General features: G+C 44.0%; 1 pseudogene; it reads left to right on the forward strand.

The window, feature by feature from the left end:
* Positions 1–2,175: 2,175 nt before the first annotated feature.
* On the forward strand, positions 2,176–16,754 carry LOC123083803 (ATP synthase subunit beta, chloroplastic-like; annotated as a pseudogene).
* The last annotated feature ends 4,064 nt before the right edge of the window (positions 16,755–20,818 follow it).

Below are 20,818 nucleotides of genomic sequence, written 5' to 3' on the forward strand. Positions count from 1 at the left end.
TCTACGATTTGGAAAATCTAGTGATGAAGTCCATTTCAACAAGGTCCCATTTCCTTTCAGGAATAGAGATAGGTTGCAGAGTTCCAGCAGGCCTTTGATGCTCTACTTTGATACGACGGTAAACGTCACACTAAGCAACATAACGAGCAATGTCTTGCTTCATATTAGACCACCAGAATCTCTGATGGATGTCTTGGTGCATCTTTGTACTACCAGGATGGATAGATAGAGGCGTATCATGAGCTTCTTTCATAACCTTTTTAGTCTGATCCAGGTTTTTCCTCGAACATGGCACCACTAGGCGGCCTTTGAAGTACAAGGCGCCATCTTCGGTGATAGTGAAGAATGATGGCTTTCCTTCTGCGAGATGGCGTTTAATCTTTTGGACTTCAGAGTCATAACCTTGAATAGTCTTTATACCATCTAAGAGATCTGGTACGACAGCCAGGGTATTTAGCGAACCCTTAGTAACAACACGAAGATTCATCTTTTGGAACTCTGGGGGAGGGGAGCGAGTGCACCAGGGGGAACAATATGGAGGTTCAGCTTTCTGAATTCTTCAACAAGCGAGGGCTGAACTTTGTGAACTTGGAGGTGGTTGTAGTAGGACTTGCGGCTCAAGGCATCAGCCATTACATTAGCCTTGCCGGGGGTATAGGACATACCCACGTCAAAGTCTGCAACAGTCTCCATCCATCTCTGCTGACGGAGGTTCAAGTCTGGTTGAGTAAACAGATACTTCAGACTTTGGTGGTTGGTGAAGATCTCGCAACGATTACCGAGAAGGTAATGTCTCCACTGCTTCAAAGCATGAATGACAGCAGCAATCTCGAGGTCGTGAACTGGGTAGTTTTGTTCTGAGGGCGCAGTTGACGAGAGGCATAAGCAATCGCTCTGCGCTCTTGCATTAGGACACAGCCTAATCGTTGACGGGAAGCATCGTAGTAAATTACGAAGTCCTTCTTAGTATCAGGTGGAGCAAGCACTGGGGCAGAAGTCAACTTGTCTTTGAGTGCCTGGAAGCTTTCCTGACACTTCTCTGTCCATTGGTATTTGACACCCTTATGTAACAGATTAGTCACAGGCTTGGCAATCTTGGAGAAGTTCTCAACAAATCAAAGGCAATAGCTGGCGAGACCGAGAAAACTTCGGACTTACTTGACATTCTTCGGAGGAGTCCAATCGAGAATAGCCTGGACTCGTTCAGGGTTGACGGTGATACCATCATTGGAGATGACATACAAGCATCTTATGAAACTCAACTTGAAATCCAACACCTGCTTTAGTTTTTGTTTGTGGTGACATAAGTCCCTCCCTATAACTCTTGAATTAAGAATTCTCACAATAACAGGGTCTACTCGATGTTAATTAGGCGTGAATGAAACTTTAGAAAAAATCTCGTAAAACAAAAAGGATATTCAATTAATATAATATCAACTCATTAAAGAAAATTGAGGGCATGCTTAGGTTAATTAATATGTTTCATTCATATATAATGCGTACACCCTGTGGATGTTCTATCCTATAGGAATTCCACTATAGGAATTCGATAGGAATTGAGTTGTTGTTATGGTAAGTTAACATGGTTCATTATTAAACCATGGATTTGATTTACCAAATCCATAATTATTGTATACTCTTTGATACATATAGCGCAACCCAAATTAATTCCTAATCCTTATTTTACAAGTTCTTAATAGTTCTATTTTTCTTATTTTGAATACAAATACCTAACTAAATACTAATAAAATTCTTTGTTGACAGCAATCTATGCTTCACAGTAGTATATATTTTTTATATCGAAGTCCTAGATAGGAAAGTAGAGTAGGCACAGATCCTCCACAAAAGGCAAAATGTATATGAAAAAAAGATTGATAGAACTTTCCAACGGACTCATTCCATGAGTAAACGATTGAATGGGATTCGCTTGGGCAACGAAATCAAGTCCTGGTACCCTTTTCTCTCTTATTTAATTAACCAATTCATTTCCTTTTTTACTTTTGGATTTTTTTAATTTGATTTGGCATTATTCAACAATAAAAAAATTAAAAATTTCGACAAATTCATTTTTTTAATTATGTGATAATTATGAGAACTAATCCTACTACTTCTCCTCCCGGGGTTTCCACAATTGAAGAAAAAAGTACAGGTCGTATCGATCAAATTATTAGACCCATGCTGGATGTCACTTTCCCCCCAGACAAGTTACCTTATATTTATAACGCTTTGGTAGTCCAGAGTAGAGACACTGCCGATAAGCAAATTAATGTGACTTGTGAGGTACAACAATTATTAGGAAATAATCGAGTTAGAGTTGTAGCTATGAGTGATATGGACGGGTTGATGAGAGGAATGGAAGTGATTGACACAAGAGCTCCTCTCAGTGTTCAGGTCGGTGGAGCTACTCTCGGACGAATTTTCAACGTTCTTGGGGAGCCTATTGACAATTTGGGTCCTGTAGATAGTAGTGCAACGTTCCCTATTCGTAGATCTGTGCCTGCCTTTATCGAGTTAGATACAAAATTATCCATCTTTGAAACAGGTATTAAGGTCGTCGATCTTTTAGCTCCTTATCGACGTGGATGAAAAATAGGACTATTTGGGGGGCTGGAGTAGGTAAAATAGTACTGATCATGGAATTAATCAATAACATTGCTAAAGCTCATGGGGGCGTATCCGTATTCGGTTGAGTAGGGGAACAAACTCGTGAAGGAAATGATCTTCATATGGAAATGAAGGAATCCAGAGTAATTAATGAAAAAAATATTGAGGAATCAAAGGTAGCTCTAGTCTATGGCTAAATGAATGAACCACCGGGAGCTCATATGAGAGTTGGTTTAACTTCCCTAACCATGGCGGAATATTTCCGAGATGTTAATAAGCAAGACGTGCTTTTATTTATCGATAATATCTTTCGTTTTGTTCAAGCAGGATCAGAGGTATCCTCTTTATTAGGGAGAATGCCCTCCGCAGTGGGTTATCAACCTACTCTTAGTACAGAAATGGGTTCTTTGCAAGAAATAATTGCTTCTACTAAAAAGGGATCTATAACTTCGATTCAAGCAGTTTATGTACCTGCAGACGATTTGACCGACCCTGCCCCTCCCACAACATTTGCACATTTGGATGCTACTACCATACTTTCCAGAGGATTAGCTTCCAAGGGTATTTATCCAGCAGTAGATCCTTTAGATTCAACCTCGACTATGTTATAGCATCGGATCGTTGGTGTAAGTGCATCTAGTCCCACCCCTAGTTGGTTTTGGAGTATTGATGACAAACCTAGTTGAGGGACTAATGTGTTTGTGAGAATTGCAGGATAACACAGGTAGAAGTCCCTCATTGATTCGGTTTTCCTACCAGAGATGACCCCTAAAAATGTATGAAGACATTGATGTCAAAGGTGGTATGTGAAGATATTCACATTGAAGACTATGACAAGAGAAGACATCGCATGAAGCCTATGGAGCTCGAAGACTTAGATCTTTCATAGTTCTTTTTCTTCTTTGTTGAGTCATAGGAACCACCGTACTGTTAAGTGGGGTCCAAGAGAACCAGTCAGAATGACTGAAGTGATGCTTAACCAAAACCTATGTCTTCGAGTGAAGACTATGAGAGCGAATCTTGTCCAGAGTCGGACAAGTCAGCTTTGCTTGTAGCCCAAGTAAAGTTGCCGTGTGTGTTTGAAATCTGACCGTTGGAACACGTGTCAGTTCCTTAGTGACCCAGGGTCATTTCGGACAAATCAGGTCGGGTTGCCTAGTGGCTATAAATAGCCCACCCCCTACAACCATAAACGGTTGGCTGCTCAGAGTTAGAGTACGGCTTTTGTCGTTTGAGAGCAACCCACCTCGAAGCCTTTGAGAGAGAATTCCTTGCGAGGATAAAGCCCTAACCACCCAGAGCCAAAGAGTGTTAGGCATCACTTAAGTCTTCCTGTCTGTGTGATCTGAAGACTTATTACACTTGAGGACTGTGAATCCTCCAGCCGGTTAGGCGTCGCGTTCTGAGCATCCAAGAGTCATTGTGGATCGCCGGTGAACGAAGTCTGTGAAGGTTTGGGAGTCTACCTTGAAGACTTACCAGAGTGATTGGGCGAGGTCTGTGTGACCTTAGCTCAAGGGGAATACGGTGAGGACTGGGTGTCCTGAGCTGCGTGTTCAGGACTGGGTGTCCGGGACTGTGTGTCCTCAGGTTTAAATACCTAGCCGCCCTAACCAGACGTACAGTTGTCACAGCAACTGGAACTGGTCTAACAAATCATTGTCTTCAATGAGTCACTGGTTTCATCCTTCCTTTCCCTTTACTTACTGTTGGTCCTTGTGAAGTCATTGTATGATTGCACTATCTTTACTGAGTGACTGCGTGTTCTGTTTGGCTTCATAATATCTTCCTACCTGATCCTAACTACCTAGCTACTATAGGTCATTGTGCTTTCACTTCATTGAATACTTGACTATGGTTTGCCTAGTGTAGTCTACCTTCCGCTGCGTGGTAATAGGTCTATTTCTATCGTTTGTCTTCGAAACTTCCATGTTTTGAAGACTTTCATAAAAATCGCCTATTCACCCTCCCTCTAGTCGATATAACGCACTTTCAATTGGTATTAGAGCAAGGTACTCCCTTGTTCTGTGTGATTCGGTTTAACCACCTGGAGTTTTAGCTATGTCGACTGCAGGGATAATTAAAGTCTCCGCTGCATGTCCCGTCTTCGATGGAACTGAATATCCCTACTGGAAGAATAAGATGCGCATGCATCTTGAAGCCATTGATGTCGACCTATGGTATGTCATCAAGAATGGTGTTCCTAAGGCTGGTGAAGGTGTCGCCGCTGCTGATGTCAAGAAGTTCGTTCAACTGGACTCCACTGCCAAGAACATCATCTGTGGTCATCTGACCAAAGGACAGTATGGCCGTGTAAGTGCTTTGGAAACATCTAAGCTAGTATGGGACTGGCTCTCCAAGGTCAATGAAGGCGTCTCAACCCAGAGAGATCAGAGAATCAACGTCCTTCGCAACCTCTTCAACCGCTTCAAGAGAAATGACAATGAGAATGTCCAGCTCACATTTGATCGACTCACTGATATCACAAATGAGCTTCAAGCTCTCGGCGCCACTGAGATCACCAAGCATGAAGTCGTCAAGACACTCCTGAGATCACTTGACAGCTCGTTTGACACCCTAGCCATGATGATTCAAGAACGTCCTGACTTCAAGACACTCGATCCGTCTGACATACTTGAGAGGCTCAACACACACAAGTTTTAGCTTTCTGAGAAAAGAGACATCTACGGTCCCAACTATGGGCGAACTCGTGCCTTGAAGGCAAAAGCTGTCTCCACATCTAAAGAAGAATCCGACAGCAGTTCCGATGATCCTCAAGACATTGGAAAGGAGCTTGCTATGCTTGTGAAGAAGTTCCAAAAATTCACCAAGAAGAAAGGCTTCAGAAAGTCTTCACGATCAAGCTCAAGGAATGATGAAGCTTCTGCTTATGACTACAAGAAAGATCATGCCACAAGTGCAAGAAACCTGGCCACTACATCTCTGAGTGTCTGCAGTGGGACAATGAGAACAAGAAGAAGAAGAAGAGCAAGGAGTATGACTCTGACGACAAGAAGAAGAAGAAATACTCAAAGTCTTCTTCCAAGTCTTCCTCCAAGTCTTCATCACACAAGAAGAGCTCATCTGGCAAGGCACGTGCGTTTGTTGGCAAGGAAATGGATTCAGAGGAGGAGTCTGCTTCTGAGGAGGTGGAGGTGGAGTCTGAGGAGGAGTCTGATTCTGGCGTTGCGAGTCTAGCTACAACATACGTTGCCAAGTCCATCTTCAACACTGAAGACAACGACTTCATCACCGACACCGATGCAAATGACAAGGACTACTCCGCTCCTACCTACTGCTTCATGGCACGCGGTGCCAAGGTAAACACACGCACTACTCACTATCAAACATCTAGTGAAGATGACTCTGATTGTGATTCCAAACCCAGCTACAAAACACTTGCTAAAATTGCAACTGAACAACAGAAAGCTGTGGAACATATTCAAAAACTATTAGACAAAAGCGATGATCTGCTAGACGCTGAAATGACTCGATCTCATTCCTTAATTGAAGACATAAAAAATCTTCATGTTAAGTATGAGGAACTTGAAAGTCGTCATGAAACGCTCTCAACAACTCATGAAAGGCTTTCCTATGATTATCTTCAAAGGAAGCAAGATCTTGAGAAATTGAGAGCGGCTCATGAAGATCTTCAAAAGGAAAACGAGTCACTTCGCGCCAAACAGATCAGTTCCGCTCAGGAAGGATTTGAACCACCATGTCTTAAATGCATTGAGCGTGATAACGCTACCTCTGTTGCTGAATGTTCTACTGCTGCTACTATTGCAATATCTTCAACTGTTGATGTGGTAACTAACCCCTCCGCTGAGGATACCACTGCTATTGCTGATGAGAATGCTAGGTTGAAGACACTGCTTGAAACAGGGATGTACAAAAGTCTCAAAGGGCATCAGACACTATGTGATGTCCTCAAAAGGCAGATCCTGAACCGAAACCCTAGGAAAGAGGGTGTTGGGTTCGAAAGGAAAATGAATGTTGATGGCTCTTACTGGAAACCTGAGCAGTACCCCAAAACCACATGGGTTGCTGCAAAGGAACCCTCTTCAGCGGATCCATCCACCCTATCTGGCTTCACTTGTGCTAATCCCATCGTTATTGATGAATCCTTTGATGCGAACTATAAACTGTTTAAGAATCAGAATGGTGAAGTGTTTGCCAGGTATATTGGTACTAACTGCAGGAATGGACCGCCTATGAAGAAGATCTGGGTGCCGAAAAGGTGTTTGGAGAATCTTCCTGTGAATGTCATCATGACACCACAGGTGAAGAAGATAAACCCCAGACCACAGGCTTCATACGGTCCAAAGGCTTCATACAGACAGAGGACTCACCTGAGTCGCACTAACGCAAATGTTTTGCAGGGAAGCCATACTCAGGCCTATGAATATGAGCGCGGTTCATCAAACCGCCATGTTCATAAGACCAAGAACTATTCTGCTTATTCTTATGAGTACTATTGTCCTCCTGCAAGACTTTTTGCTAGGGCTCCAAAGCCAAAGTTCTCAGATGCTGCACTTAGACTTATTGCTTCTAAGCCACCCTTGAAGATGTGGGTGGCTAAGAAAGCTTAACTCTCTTTTGCAGGGAAGGGTCTCCAGCAGAAAACCAAAATCGTCTGACGCTATTGCTGGGGACCTTAAACATCTTGTAGGGTGCAAGATCAAATGCCCGAATGGTCTTATTATGTACTTTGTTCCTGAATCATTTGCTACTCGCCCTATCAGTCCAAATCTCGATCTAAGCTTTCATAACCCACTGGTTCGTCAAATGTTTTTGCTTCACAATTCTCTTCGTGAAGCCTATCCCCCTAACTGCACTGTAGGGTACGACACCAGCAGCTTCAGAATGGATTATTGATAGTGGGTGTACCAATCACATGACTGGCAAGAGAAGCCTTCTTATGGACTCAACCTTACGTCCATCCGACAAGAGTCACATCACATTTGCTGACACTGGTAAAAGTAAGGTATTTGGTCTAGGTAGAGTTGCAATCTCAAAGGATCAACACATGGATAAAGTCATGCTTGTTGAATCCCTTGGTTTCAACTTAATGTCTGTCTTAATGCTTTGCGATTTAAATATGATCGTGATGTTTGGAAAATATCGTTGCCTTGTTCTAATGGAATCTGACAAGTCTCTAGTGTTTGAAGGGTATAGGAAAGATGATTTGTACGTGGTAGATTTCTCAGCAGGACCACAGCTTGCCGTATGTCTTCTGGCAAAAGCTTCAGCTGGCACTGGCATCGGAGGCTAGGGCATGCTGGCATGAGGAACCTCCACACCCTTGCAAAGAAGAAGTGTATGTTGCACAACCGCCTGGCTTTGAAGATCCGAAGCATCCTGACATGGTATACAAGCTCAACAAGGCACTGTATGGCCTCAAACAAGCCCCTCGGGCTTGGTATGACACACTCAAATACTTCCTTAAGAGCAAAGGCTTCACACCTGGTTCCCTCGACCCCACTCTCTTCACGAAGACATATGATGGTGAACTGTTTGTGTGCCAAATATATGTGGATGACATTATCTTCGGCTGCACCAATCAGAAATACAGTGAAGAGTTTGGATATATGATGCAAGAGCAATACCAGATGTCCATGATGGGAGAGCTGAAGTTCTTCCTTGGTCTTTTTATACGATAGCAACGCAACGACATCTTTATATCTCAAGAGAAGTATCTCAAAGACTGCCTGAAGAAGTTCGGTATGCAAGACTGCAAAGGCTTCACAATGCCAATGCCAGCCAAACATCATCCGGGTCCCGACGATAATGGTAAAGAGTTCGATCAAAAGGTATACCGCTCCATGATTGGTTCTTTACTTTATCTATGTGCATCTAGGCCAGATATTATGCTTAGTGTTTGCATGTGTGCTCGATTCCAAGCGGCACCAAAGGAATCGCATCACTTAGCTGTGAAGCGAATTCTTCGATATTTGGCTTACACCCCAACTCTAGGATTATGGTATCCAAAGGGCTCAGAGTTTGATCTAGTTGGATTCTCAGATGCTGATTATGCTGGTGACAAGGTGGATCACAAGTCTACATCAGGCACATGTCATTTTCTGGGACGATCACTTGTATGTTGGTCTTCAAAGAAGCAGAACTGTGTATCTCTCTCCACTCCTGAATCTGAATACATTGCTGCTGGATCTTGCTGCGCTCAGCTTCTGTGGATGAAGCAAACACTCAAAGACTATGGCATTCATCTGAAGCAAGTGCCACTCTACTGCGACAACGAAAGCGCCATCAAGATTGCCAACAACCCAGTTCAGCACTCGAAGACAAAGCACATTGAGATTCATCATCACTTTCTCAGAGATCATGTTGTGAAGGAAGATATTGATATCATACACGTCAACACTGAAGAGAAATTGGCAGATATCTTCACCAAGCCCTTGGATGAGAAGAGATTTTGCAAGTTACGGTGTGAGCTAAATATCTTGGAATCCTCAAATGTCCTGTGATCAGGCACACATCCTAACACTTATGCATATTGATGACTTAGATGTGCAACACACGAAGCAAAGTATATCTTCAATCAATGAAGACATGCATTCTAAGTGTGAATACATTAATGAGGAATTTGACCTCGGAGCGCCACGATAATTGTGCGCCGTGTCTGGGTCTAACACTTCCTATACGGTGGGTAACACCACCACCAAATGTTTTGTTTGAAGTGTTTCACTCATGGCGTTACATTTGCTATGTCTTCACATTTGGTTTGGCTTCAATCTCAACATGTCTTCATGATTATCTTCACTATGTTGATTATATATATATACTAGTGTTCTGTCCTCTACAACATTCACTTATAGCTATGTCTTCTTGTTGAATCTTTTGAACTAAGTGAATGTGATCGGACCCTAACCTCTCTATGCTTTCTATCTCAAACTCTATCTCTCCAAATCATATGCATTCTCTTGAAACTGTCAAATGTCTTCTCTGCGTCCTTGTCAGCAGAAGATACAGAGACAAACATTAAGTCCGCTTTCAATGCTAATTCCTTCACCTGAAACCCGGAGAAGTGGGAACGACCACCCGACAATCCAGGCGTGCGTGGGACGTGGAACAACCTCCGATATGCTGCATGATGGCCACGTGTTCCTCAGATGTGAATTGCCAGGGGCACCTGTGTAATAACACTGAGCCGCCCCTGTCCCTATAAATACACGCCACACCACAGTCATTATCTCTTCTTCCACTCTCGCACGAACCCTAGCGCCACCGCTAGCCCTCGATGACGCCGGCGACGAAGCGCTTAGCTGCCACAACCTCTCCGACGCCGTCTTCACGCCGACCGCGGACATCGTCTTCTCCGCCGTCGCCGTAGGTGTCCTCCGTCGCCAAGTTAGGGCACGGACGATCGAACTGCTCGGCCTCCTCTTCTACTCCGTCTAGCAGTTCCTTGTGTGGTAAATAAAACTTCCTTTTTACGGCCCCTTTTGATTCTACAGATTCGTCACTTTCTACCACAAGTAGTTTCTGTTCACACATGTTGGATCCACTTCATACTACATCTCATATTATGCCTAGTATGTTCACTTATGCTTCACAAAGTAGTTAGATTCCTCACTTGTACTGATCTCTGGATTCGTACAAATCTGGAACCAACTCCTTATCTATGAGTGAATGTCTTCGCACGATGAGGTCAATGTCTTCTAAACTGATTTATCTTCAAAATCTTCTGAGAATGCATATGACCTCTTCCCCTTCCCTCGCACCTTAATGCTGTCACAGGTACATGTCCGTGGGAGAATCCCTTGGTTCTCATAGACTGCATTCATTTGCAGAATTCTTACAGCATCATATAAATTCTCCCGAAGCCAGTTCCTGTTTGTCCAGCAAGCGAAAGCCTCTGAAGCCTTTGAACGTGTTGAAGCCATTCAGTTTAAAGTTCATGGCTACAGAGATATCTGCAAGGAAGGGAGGCAGACAGCGTCGTGGGGGAACATCAAGAGATTTACCTGATGACCTCTCAGAGCTTTACAAGACAGATCCTGAAGAGGATTACAATCAGCGCAAGACCCGAATCCAATGGATTCGAAGATATTGGGCAGAACAATGGTTCAAATACCGGTTTGTGACCCAGGAATATGCTGAGAAAAATGCCATCAAGCGACCTTGGGGAGACATCCTATACAAAAATCTTCAACCCAGGTCCAGAGCTGAAGCCGTTGAACAAGGCTTCTATCCCTGCATGGTCCGTGGACTACAGCCTGCAGATGCACACCCATCGTCACTACTATGGTGTCATGACGACAATCTGTTCAAGCGCAACTTCCAGTTTGCCAAGAACTCAGCGAAGCAGAACAAGAAGTCTTTGGGACTAGACTTCAACCCTGGTCCCTCTGCTCCCCGTACTGACGGCACACGTGATGCAGAACCCAATGTCATCGGTCCGTTCTACAACCTGGATGGCCTCATTACTCACATTTCTGTTCTAGGTGCCAAAGTGGATCATTCTGATGATGATGCTGACACTGATGAAGCCCCAGCCCCTACTCCAAAGCCAAAGAAGGCTAAGGCTTCAAGATCAGCTGCTCCACCGAAAATTTCACGGGCGAAGCCACTGGCTACTGCACCTCTTGAAGACAGTGTGCAGTCTGAAGATCTGTCACGCATCTCCAAGCCCCATAGAGTCAAGATGCCTCTGCCACACACCACCCAAGAACTGACTGCTGCTGCCATTCTGCGCAATGATGCCATTGATCTGTTCAGTGATGAAGATCTGGCAGATGATGCTCTTGAGCAACTGATCAAGAGCAAAGAAGAAGCAGAAATCTTCAATGATCTGCCTCTCTTTGACGTGGCAATCATCAACAACTTCATTGATGAGTGGTTTGACACGCCCAACCTCAGCTTCGAAGATCTGCAACTTCCAATTGGCCTCAGTGTAGCCTTCCATGGCGCCATTACTTCAGAGTTAGTTATCGCCCAGCGCATTGTTGAACTGAAGCAGAAGATTGACTTTGAGAAAACTCAGTTCAAGAAGCATATGGCCATGCTCAGCGTGCAAGAGGTGAAGAACTTCAAGATTATGCTGCACGAGCTCAAAGAAGCCTTTCTCAAGAAACATGCAGAAGCTCAGGGTTCTCGTGAGCGCATGAAGAGCCTGGCTGGCAAGTGTGTGCAAGGCTACAACGAGGCTGAGAAGCGCAAGGCCCTTGGGCGTCCGGGCATTGATCCCAGGATGGCTGCTACGAAGAAGAAGAAGCCCAATGTGGCCGAACCCAATGCACTAAGGCAGGAAGCAGATCCCATTGTCTTCCCAACTGGGATGACTGGCTTGAAGCCAAAAGCCAGGTCTACCGCTTCAGAACTAAAGAAGACGAGGACTGCTAAGGCTGAAGCTAGAAAGAGGAAATATGCTGAAGCCTAATATGCTGAAGCCTCTGATGCTGCTCCCTCCAAGAAGAAGCGGAAAACCAAGAAGGAACGGGCTGCTCCCAAAGAGCCCTTAATTGTTGAACCTATCTCCATGGTTCGCCCTGACGCTGAATGTCAAGAGCGCCAACTGACTGTCCATGAGCCTGCTTCCACAGAGGCTTATGAAGCTGAAGACATTCCAGCAGCTGATCCCACCGCTGCTGAAGACATTGGTCACCAGGAGAATGTGGAAGATAATGTAGTCCTTCCTCAGATCGAGTACCAACAGGTATCATCACGTGTGCTTACGCACACCAAACTCATCAGCATTGGTCGTCCCTTGACGCCAATCGCTCAGGATACAACATGGGCTGATCACCCACAGCAACCACAAGTCACACCACCCCGACAAGAAGAAGAAGATGACTTTGAGGTCCAGCCAACGCCATCTCCAAAGGCGTCGCCAGCATTCCGCAGGCTTCGCAAAGGATCAAGGTCTCAAGTCCCTACTTCCAGCATTCCAGAAGGAGAAGTGCCTCACCAATCTATTGCACGTCAAGTGTTTCCAGATGCCACTCCTACTGTGACTGAATCCGAAGCCAAACTGGTTGAAGATGTTCCGGCTGCATCAGCCGATGAAGAAGAAACCCCAAGAGTTGCTACACCCCCGTCTCACCAAGAAGCTGTTCTCGAGGAGAACGTGACTGTGACCGACCCTCCAGCTCATCAAGTGGAGGTTGAGAATCTTGAGGCTGCCACCACCAAAACAAATGAAGCCAATGACGTTGTCATGGCTGAAGCAAATGTGGAGCCTGCACCAACCAATGAGCCAGAAGTCAGTGAAGCAAATGATGCTACTGCTCCTGTTCCTGCGCCTGCCGCTGGTCCTCAGTTTGACTATCGTGTTGAGCACATGCCTCAGGTACAGAAGCCAATTCCAAGGTTGCCCAGGTTTCCAGGTCCTGCATCAGCACATGGATCCTTCAATGTCAACAGCTTCAAAGCAGACAACACTTTCTTCAACAGCTCCAAGAACCCCTACTCAAGGGAACGAATATCTCCTGATCGGTTCTGGAGCTATCCACAGCGAAGCTATTACTCCTGCATTCTGTACAATCAAGGTTGCATCTTCCCACATAAGCGTCTTGACACCGAAGCAATAGCTGGTCTGCCCTGTCTGGAAGAAGCTCTGGATTGCTTCAAAGAGGTTGGACTGTTGCCTTTTGTCACCGACCAAGAGCACTGGAACGAAGAGTTGCTGCTCCAATTTTATGCCACACTTCACATACGTGGCTACAACAGAGATCCGAAGACTTGGGTCCTGGAGTGGATGACAGGAAATGTTCATCACGAAGCCAAAGCCTTTGATATCATTGAGCTCACTGGTCTGCCCACTCCTGGAGATCTCTATGAACCTGGCTGCCAGCTTCACAGTGAAGCTATGGAGAACATCTTTCAGAAGCCTGAACCGAACGTGAGTCAGATGCTCAGTATGATGAAGCCCTTGCCACAAGATGCTGCATATCCTAAGGAGTTCTTTGTTGAAGACCTTGAGTATCTGCCAAGGACTATCTATCACATCATAAGGCGAACTCTCTGGCCCATCAAAGGGCATTCTCCACATGCCAAGCTGGAAGGTGCAATGAAGACTTTGGTCTTCTATATTCTTCATGGCAAATGCTTCAATGCACAAGACTTCTTCATCTGCCAACTTGCTGCATCAGGCTCTGATCTTTTTGGCTTGAAGTTCTATGCTCCATGGATAATGCGGCTGATTAAACTCCACTCCGCTATCTCATATCAGCCATCTGCTCGCAATCATCGGATCTTTCTGCCTGATGTGGATATGTCCGTTGAAGCCATTTATCCTGAGCCTGCCAAGGAGCCTCTTAGTCTTCAGAATGCGGAGCATCAAAGTTTCTCTCAGAACATTGAAGGAGTTGAAGCAGTCACTCGTGTTTATCCTCTGGCTGGAACTACACGTGCACCTCATCGTGCCCTTACTGAAGCCACCGAAAGCACTATTGCCCAACGACCCAAGAAGCGATCTCGTGTTCTCAATGACCGAGAGCTTCTGGTGGCTCTTCATCAGAAACAGGATAGGCATCATGACTGGCTGAAGCGCCAAATGCAAAGCCTCTTGGTGGATGTTAACCGCATTCGCAATCTTGCCACCAAGAATGCCTTTGTTGCCCATGAAACCTCTCGACGCACATGGAAAGGGCTGACGCTTATGTGCTCTGAAGATGATCTTCAAGAGGATGGCTTCTCTGAACGCTTCAAGTTTGACTCCACACCTCCCCGAAGGGCAGTGCTGCGACGAACTCCATCTCTTGAAGACTCTGAGTTCTCTTCCTCTGCGGCAACTGTGAATGCCCGAGTGATCGAGGACGAAGACGATGCTACTTCACCGCCCCCTCCTTCAGCACGCTTCGACACTGCTCCAAGTTCTTCTGCACCGCCGAACACCACCGACGACCCTGCTGCTTCACCTACTCTTCATGGGAACGAGTAGATGCTCTATGTCTTCAAACCTTTTTGGTCCTTACTGACAAAAGGGGGAGAAGCATATGAGTTCGATAGTCTTCAAGCGGGTCCATATGGGCGGTTGCTTTATATTTTGCCTAGTGTTTACAACTCTCGTTTTGATACATTTGGTTCTTTGAGTTGTAACACTTAAACTCGATGGTCGTCTGCTACTTATTTGCTACTTTGTGATGCGATGATAAATTCTGCATGTGCGACGATAAATTCCGCACTTAGATCATTTTGCAGACGTCCATTTTCCATTATGCATGTCATTATCTTCACATACCTTCACATGCATAATGAATTGTCATCATAAGTTGAAGAGGATCTCCACAAGTACAACCTGCCATGTGCATTTGCATTCCAAAAGCAAATTACTCATATGCACATCTTCAGGGGGAGCCCTTGCAACTTATGAAGACAATTCCTTATCCTTTACAATTTCACATTATATTCCCCGTTGAAAACTTCAACTGGTTTGTCATCAATCACCAAAAAGGGGGAGATTGTAAGTGCATCTAGTCCCACCCCTAGTTGGTTTTGGAGTATTGATGACAAACCTAGTTGAGGGACTAATGTGTTTGTGAGAATTGCAGGATAACACAGGTAGAAGTCCCTCATTGATTCGGTTTTCCTACCAGAGATGACCCCTAAAAATGTATGAACACATTGATGTCAAAGGTGGTATGTGAAGATATTCACATTGAAGACTATGACAAGAGAAGACATCGCATGAAGCCTATGGAGCTCGAAGACTTAGATCTTTCGTAGTTCTTTTTCTTCTTTATTGAGTCATAGGAACCACCGTACTGTTAAGTGGGGTCCAAGAGAACCAGTCAGAATGACTGAAGTGATGCTTAACCAAAACCTATGTCTTCGAGTGAAGACTATGAGAGCGAATCTTGTCCAGAGTCGGACAAGTCAGCTTTGCTTGTAGCCCAAGTAAAGTTGCCGTGTGTGTTTGAAATCTGACCGTTGGAACACGTGTCAGTTCCTTAGTGACCCAGGGTCATTTCGGACAAATCAGGTCGGGTTGCCTAGTGGCTATAAATAGCCCACCCCCTACAACCATAAACGGTTGGCTGCTCAGAGTTAGAGTACGGCTTTTGTCGTTTGAGAGCAACCCACCTCGAAGCCTTTGAGAGAGAATTCCTTGCGAGGATAAAGCCCTAACCACCCAGAGCCAAAGAGTGTTAGGCATCACTTAAGTCTTCCTGTCTGTGTGATCTGAAGACTTATTACACTTGAGGACTGTGAATCCTCCAGCCGGTTAGGCGTCGCGTTCTGAGCATCCAAGAGTCATTGTGGATCGCCGGTGAACGAAGTCTGTGAAGGTTTGGGAGTCTACCTTGAAGACTTACCAGAGTGATTGGGCGAGGTCTGTGTGACCTTAGCTCAAGGGGAATACGGTGAGGACTGGGTGTCCTGAGCTGCGTGTTCAGGACTGGGTGTCCGGGACTGTGTGTCCTCAGGTTTAAATACCTAGCCGCCCTAACCAGACGTACAGTTGTCACAGCAACTGGAACTGGTCTAACAAATCATTGTCTTCAACGAGTCACTGGTTTCATCCTTCCTTTCCCTTTACTTACTGTTGGTCCTTGTGAAGTCATTGTATGATTGCACTATCTTTTGTCTTCACTGAGTGACTGCGTGTTCTGTTTGGCTTCATAATATCTTCCTACCTGATCCTAACTACCTAGCTGCTATAGGTCATTGTGCTTTCACTTCATTGAATACTTGACTATGGTTTGCCTAGTGTAGTCTACCTTCCGCTGCGTGGTAATAGGTCTATTTCTATCGTTTGTCTTCGGAGCTTCCATGTTTTGAAGACTTTCATAAAAATCGCCTATTCACCCCCCTCTAGTCGATATAACGCACTTTCAGTTGGCAACGAACATTATGAAACTGCGCAAAGAGTTAAGGAAACTTTACAACGTTACAAAGAACTTCTGGACATTATCGCAATTCTTGGCTTGGATGAATTATCGGAAGAGGATCGTTTAACTGTAGCAAGAGCAAGAAAAAAATGAGCGTTTCTTATCACAGCCGTTCTTTGTGGCAGAAGTTTTCACTGGTTCTCCAGGAAAGTATGTTGCTCTTGCGGAAACTATTTGGGAATCCTTTCTGGAGAATTAGACGGCCTACCTGAACAGGCTTTTTATTTGGTGGGTAACATCGATGAAGCTAGCACGAAAGCTATAACCTTAGAAGAGGAGAACAAATCGAAGAAATGAAATTAAATCTTTATGTATTGACTCCTAAGCAAATTATTTGGGATTGTGAAGTGAAAGAAATCGTTTTATCCACTAATAGTGGCCAAATTGGCGTATTACCAAACCAGGCCCCCATTAATACAACAGTAGATATGGGTCCTTTGAGAATATGCCTCCTTAACAACCAATGGTTAACCGCGGTTCTATGGAGTGGTTTTGCGAGAATAGTTAATAAGGAGACCATCATTTTAGGAAATGATGCAGAACTGGGTAGTGATATTGATCCGGAAGAAGCTCAAAAGGCACTGGAAATAGCCGAAGCTAACTTGAATAAAGCTGAGTGTACAAAAGATTTGGTTGAAGCGAAGCTCGCTCTTAGACGAGCTAGGATACGAATCGAGGCTGTCAATTGTATTCCCCCATCCAATTGAAGACAATCCAATGATTTATAGTTGATACAAAGAAAAAGGGAAGAGGGGTAGAAAAAGTTATTAGATAGCAAAGCGATGTAAGTCCAATGCTATCTAGTAATTTTTCTACCTACTTACCTACTATTGGATTTGAACCAATGACTCCCGCCGTATGAAAGCAATACTCTAACCACTGAGTTATGTAGGCAATTTATCACCACAAAGGAAGACCCATTACTTCGATCGATTATATATTGAATCCATTTTCTAAGCAATACCGCTCTGTTATTGATCTGTTATATACTAAATACTAAACCAAATACTAAACATATACAGATCAAAGGGGTATCCTCTGGCGTTAGAAAATATTCATCTTGACAAGAAATTGTCTATATGTTAAGATATCTCTGATAAGGGCTATAGCTTAGTTCGGTAGAGAAACTCATTTACACGTGCGCCAATGCTTTTCAAAGGAGCTTATTATGCAATGAACATAATCGATCTTATTGCAAAATCAATGTCTTACTTCATAGATTCGAGAGAATAGGAGAATAGTAGCCTGACAAATAGCCGGTTCAGTCTGATTCAGGTGCCTAATCAAATAGAACCCTTATGGATTTGCTGGTTGATAAGGTAAATATCGATCCCACTAAATGCTAGGCGTAATGAGGATAAGGGCCTCCAAAAAACTTCTTTTCGTTCTATGAACTTTAAGGTGTATGAAGTCTCATAGTTAACTCTTGCAGTGGAACGATAGAGACTCCATTTCACTTAGGTTGATTTAATTTAGACCGGAGTCAGACCTAAGTCAAGGTAATCCTCCTTTGAAACACTTTGGTATTGCTCCTAGATAGATCATAATACCAAAAATCAATCAGAGCACAGGGAGCCATCTCATTATCTTTCCATAAAGAAAAACTATGGTGGACTAACTGATCTTTAAATCAGTTTATGAAATAGCCCAATGCAAAAAAATGCATGTTGGGTCTTTGAAATAGTTCAAATCATTTCGATAATAATCCGTTTGATCTGTTTTACCGAGAAGGTCTACGGTTCGAATCCATATAGCCCTAATATGCCCTTTTTTAGATTTTAGGATCTCTATCCTATGTTTTCTTTAGTTTAGTATAGTTTTCATTTTCTCATTAGTATTTGTTTATAGACTGGATAGGCGCCTGCGACATAGAATAGAGATAAGAGCATTACCAAAGGCTCATTCATCGAAAATCAAAATCATACAGACAGGAAAAGAAAAACGAATTTCTATCAAATCAATAGAAGAAAGGATCCTTTCCCTGATTTGAATCCCGTCCTCCTTCAAATAGGATATCTCTAGACTTCCCTATAATAACTGCAATTATTTTATCCATTTTGCGAGTTCCTACTTTGTTTTAAGTATATCTATTACTTTGTTTATAGATACATTATGTAAATTGATCAACTTTAAATAGAAAAAATAAAGTAAAGAGTAAATAAGAAAACAAAATATTGTGTCTCATAGTTCTGAAATAGAGTTCTTTATTTTTATTTTATAGTATTACTTCTCATTAATTACACTACATAGATTAGTCCTACTATCTTAATTAGGTTCTAATTTAGTAGTATTCTCATTTTTATTTAATAGTCTGTTATTATTTTATTATTAAATATTAAATAAAGGATAGAGCTATTCTTTTTCTAGAGATTCTAGAGAAAGCGAGACAAAGTGAAACGAGAAAGTTTTCTTTATATAAGAATTAGATCTACATACACCATATCTAAATAGAATGGAATTCCAAAAGAAAGGGAGTTGGGATTCCATTGGATGAATCTTTAAAGAAGATGCAGCACAGAGGAAACAAAGGCTAAATTAAGCATTTTTGTTTGAACAAAAAAGATTCTTGTTTCACCGAGGAAAAGAGAGAAGTTCTGGATAAATTGACAATGCTGACTTGAATTGACTAATTTAAGTTCTGCCTATTCCACATTAATGGGAGTACATTATGTTTCTGCTTCACGAATATGATATTTTTTGGACATTTCTAATAATAGCAAGCCTTATTCCTATTTTGGCATTTTCGATTTCAGGACATTTTGCCCCGGTTAGTGAAGGACCAAAGAAGATTTGTAGTTATGAATCGGGTATAGAACCCATGGGACGGGCTTGGGTACAATTCCGAATACGCTATTATATGTTTGTGCTCGTTTTTGTTGTTTTTGATGTGGAAACCGTCTCTCTATACCCTTGGGCAATGAGTTTCGACGTATTGGGTGTATCCATTTTTATCGAAGCTTTGATTTTCGTGCTTATCTTAGTTGTTGGTTTAGTTTATGCATGGCTGTGGGTGTCAAAATTGGCAGATCTCGGGTAGGGGGCCCCGAACTGTGTGTCAAAGGCAGATGGTAACAGGAGGCAGGGGACACGATGTTTTACCCAGGTTCGGGCCCTCTTGATGGAGGTAAAACCCTACGTCCTACTTGATTTTTTCTTGATGATATGGGTAGTACAAGAGTTGATCTACCACGAGATCGAAGAGGCTAAACCCTAGAAGCTAGCCTATGGTATGATTGTATGTTGTCCTACGGACTAAAACCCTCTGGTTTATATAGACACCGGAGGGGGCTAGGGTTACACAAGGTCGGTTACAAAGGAGGACATATACATATCCGTATTGCCTAGCTTGCCTTCCACGCCAAGTAGAGTCCCATCCGGACACGGGACGAAGTCTTCAATCTTGTATCTTCATAGTCCAACAGTCCGACCAAAGGATATAATCCGGCTGTCTGGAGACCCCCTAATCCAGGACTCCCTCAGTAGCCCCTGAACCAGGCTTCAATGACGATGAGTCCGGCGCGCAGTATTGTCTTCGGCATTGCAAGGCGGGTTCCTCCTCTGAATACACCACGGAAGAATTTGAATACAAGGATAGTGTCCGAACCTGCAAAATAAGTTCCACATTCCACCATAGAGAGAATAATATTTCCACAAATCCAATTTGCTGACTTGTTTTGGCAACACGACATTATGCCATGGCCCGGTGATTATTCGAACCGTTTCCTTTAACTAGCCCCGCACATAACGCGAGGCAGTTTTTTGACACGTCTTATCAAAGCAGAGATTGTGTCCCCTTATCACGGGATTCTCATCAATACGGGCGTGGGTAACCCAACCGCGCCATCGATTACGGCGCTTGGGGGATAAGCGAGTTTTACTAGGCTAGTGGGGGCGCATAGTTTCGGCCGCCCATATAAAGGGATAAGGATTCACCTTTTCATCCACGCCTTCTTCCTCCTTTGCTCATCCATTTTCGCACACTCGAGCTCCAGCGCCCAAGTCCGCATTTCCCACCTCGACCTTCTCCAACCATGTCTGGAGCGGGAGGCAGGTGGATGGTCTCCTCCGTCACGGAGGGACACATCAAGAAGCTGAGGAAGCCGGATACCTGCCCGACGACATCGCGCACCGGCTCCCAGATGAGGGGCAGCTCATCCCCACCCCAGCCCCCATGACAGGGTAGTGTTCCTTACCCATTTCCTCTGCGCACTGGGATTCCCTCTCCACCCATTCGTCCGGGGGCTCATGTTCTACTACGGCCTGTATTTCCACGATCTGGCCCCGAACTTCATCCTCAACATCTCGGCGTTTATCATCGCGTGCGAGGCCTTCCTCCGCATCAAGCCCCACTTCGGCTTATG

This window comes from Triticum aestivum, chromosome 4A (assembly GCF_018294505.1).
Source record: "Triticum aestivum cultivar Chinese Spring chromosome 4A, IWGSC CS RefSeq v2.1, whole genome shotgun sequence".
NCBI lineage: Eukaryota > Viridiplantae > Streptophyta > Magnoliopsida > Poales > Poaceae > Triticum > Triticum aestivum.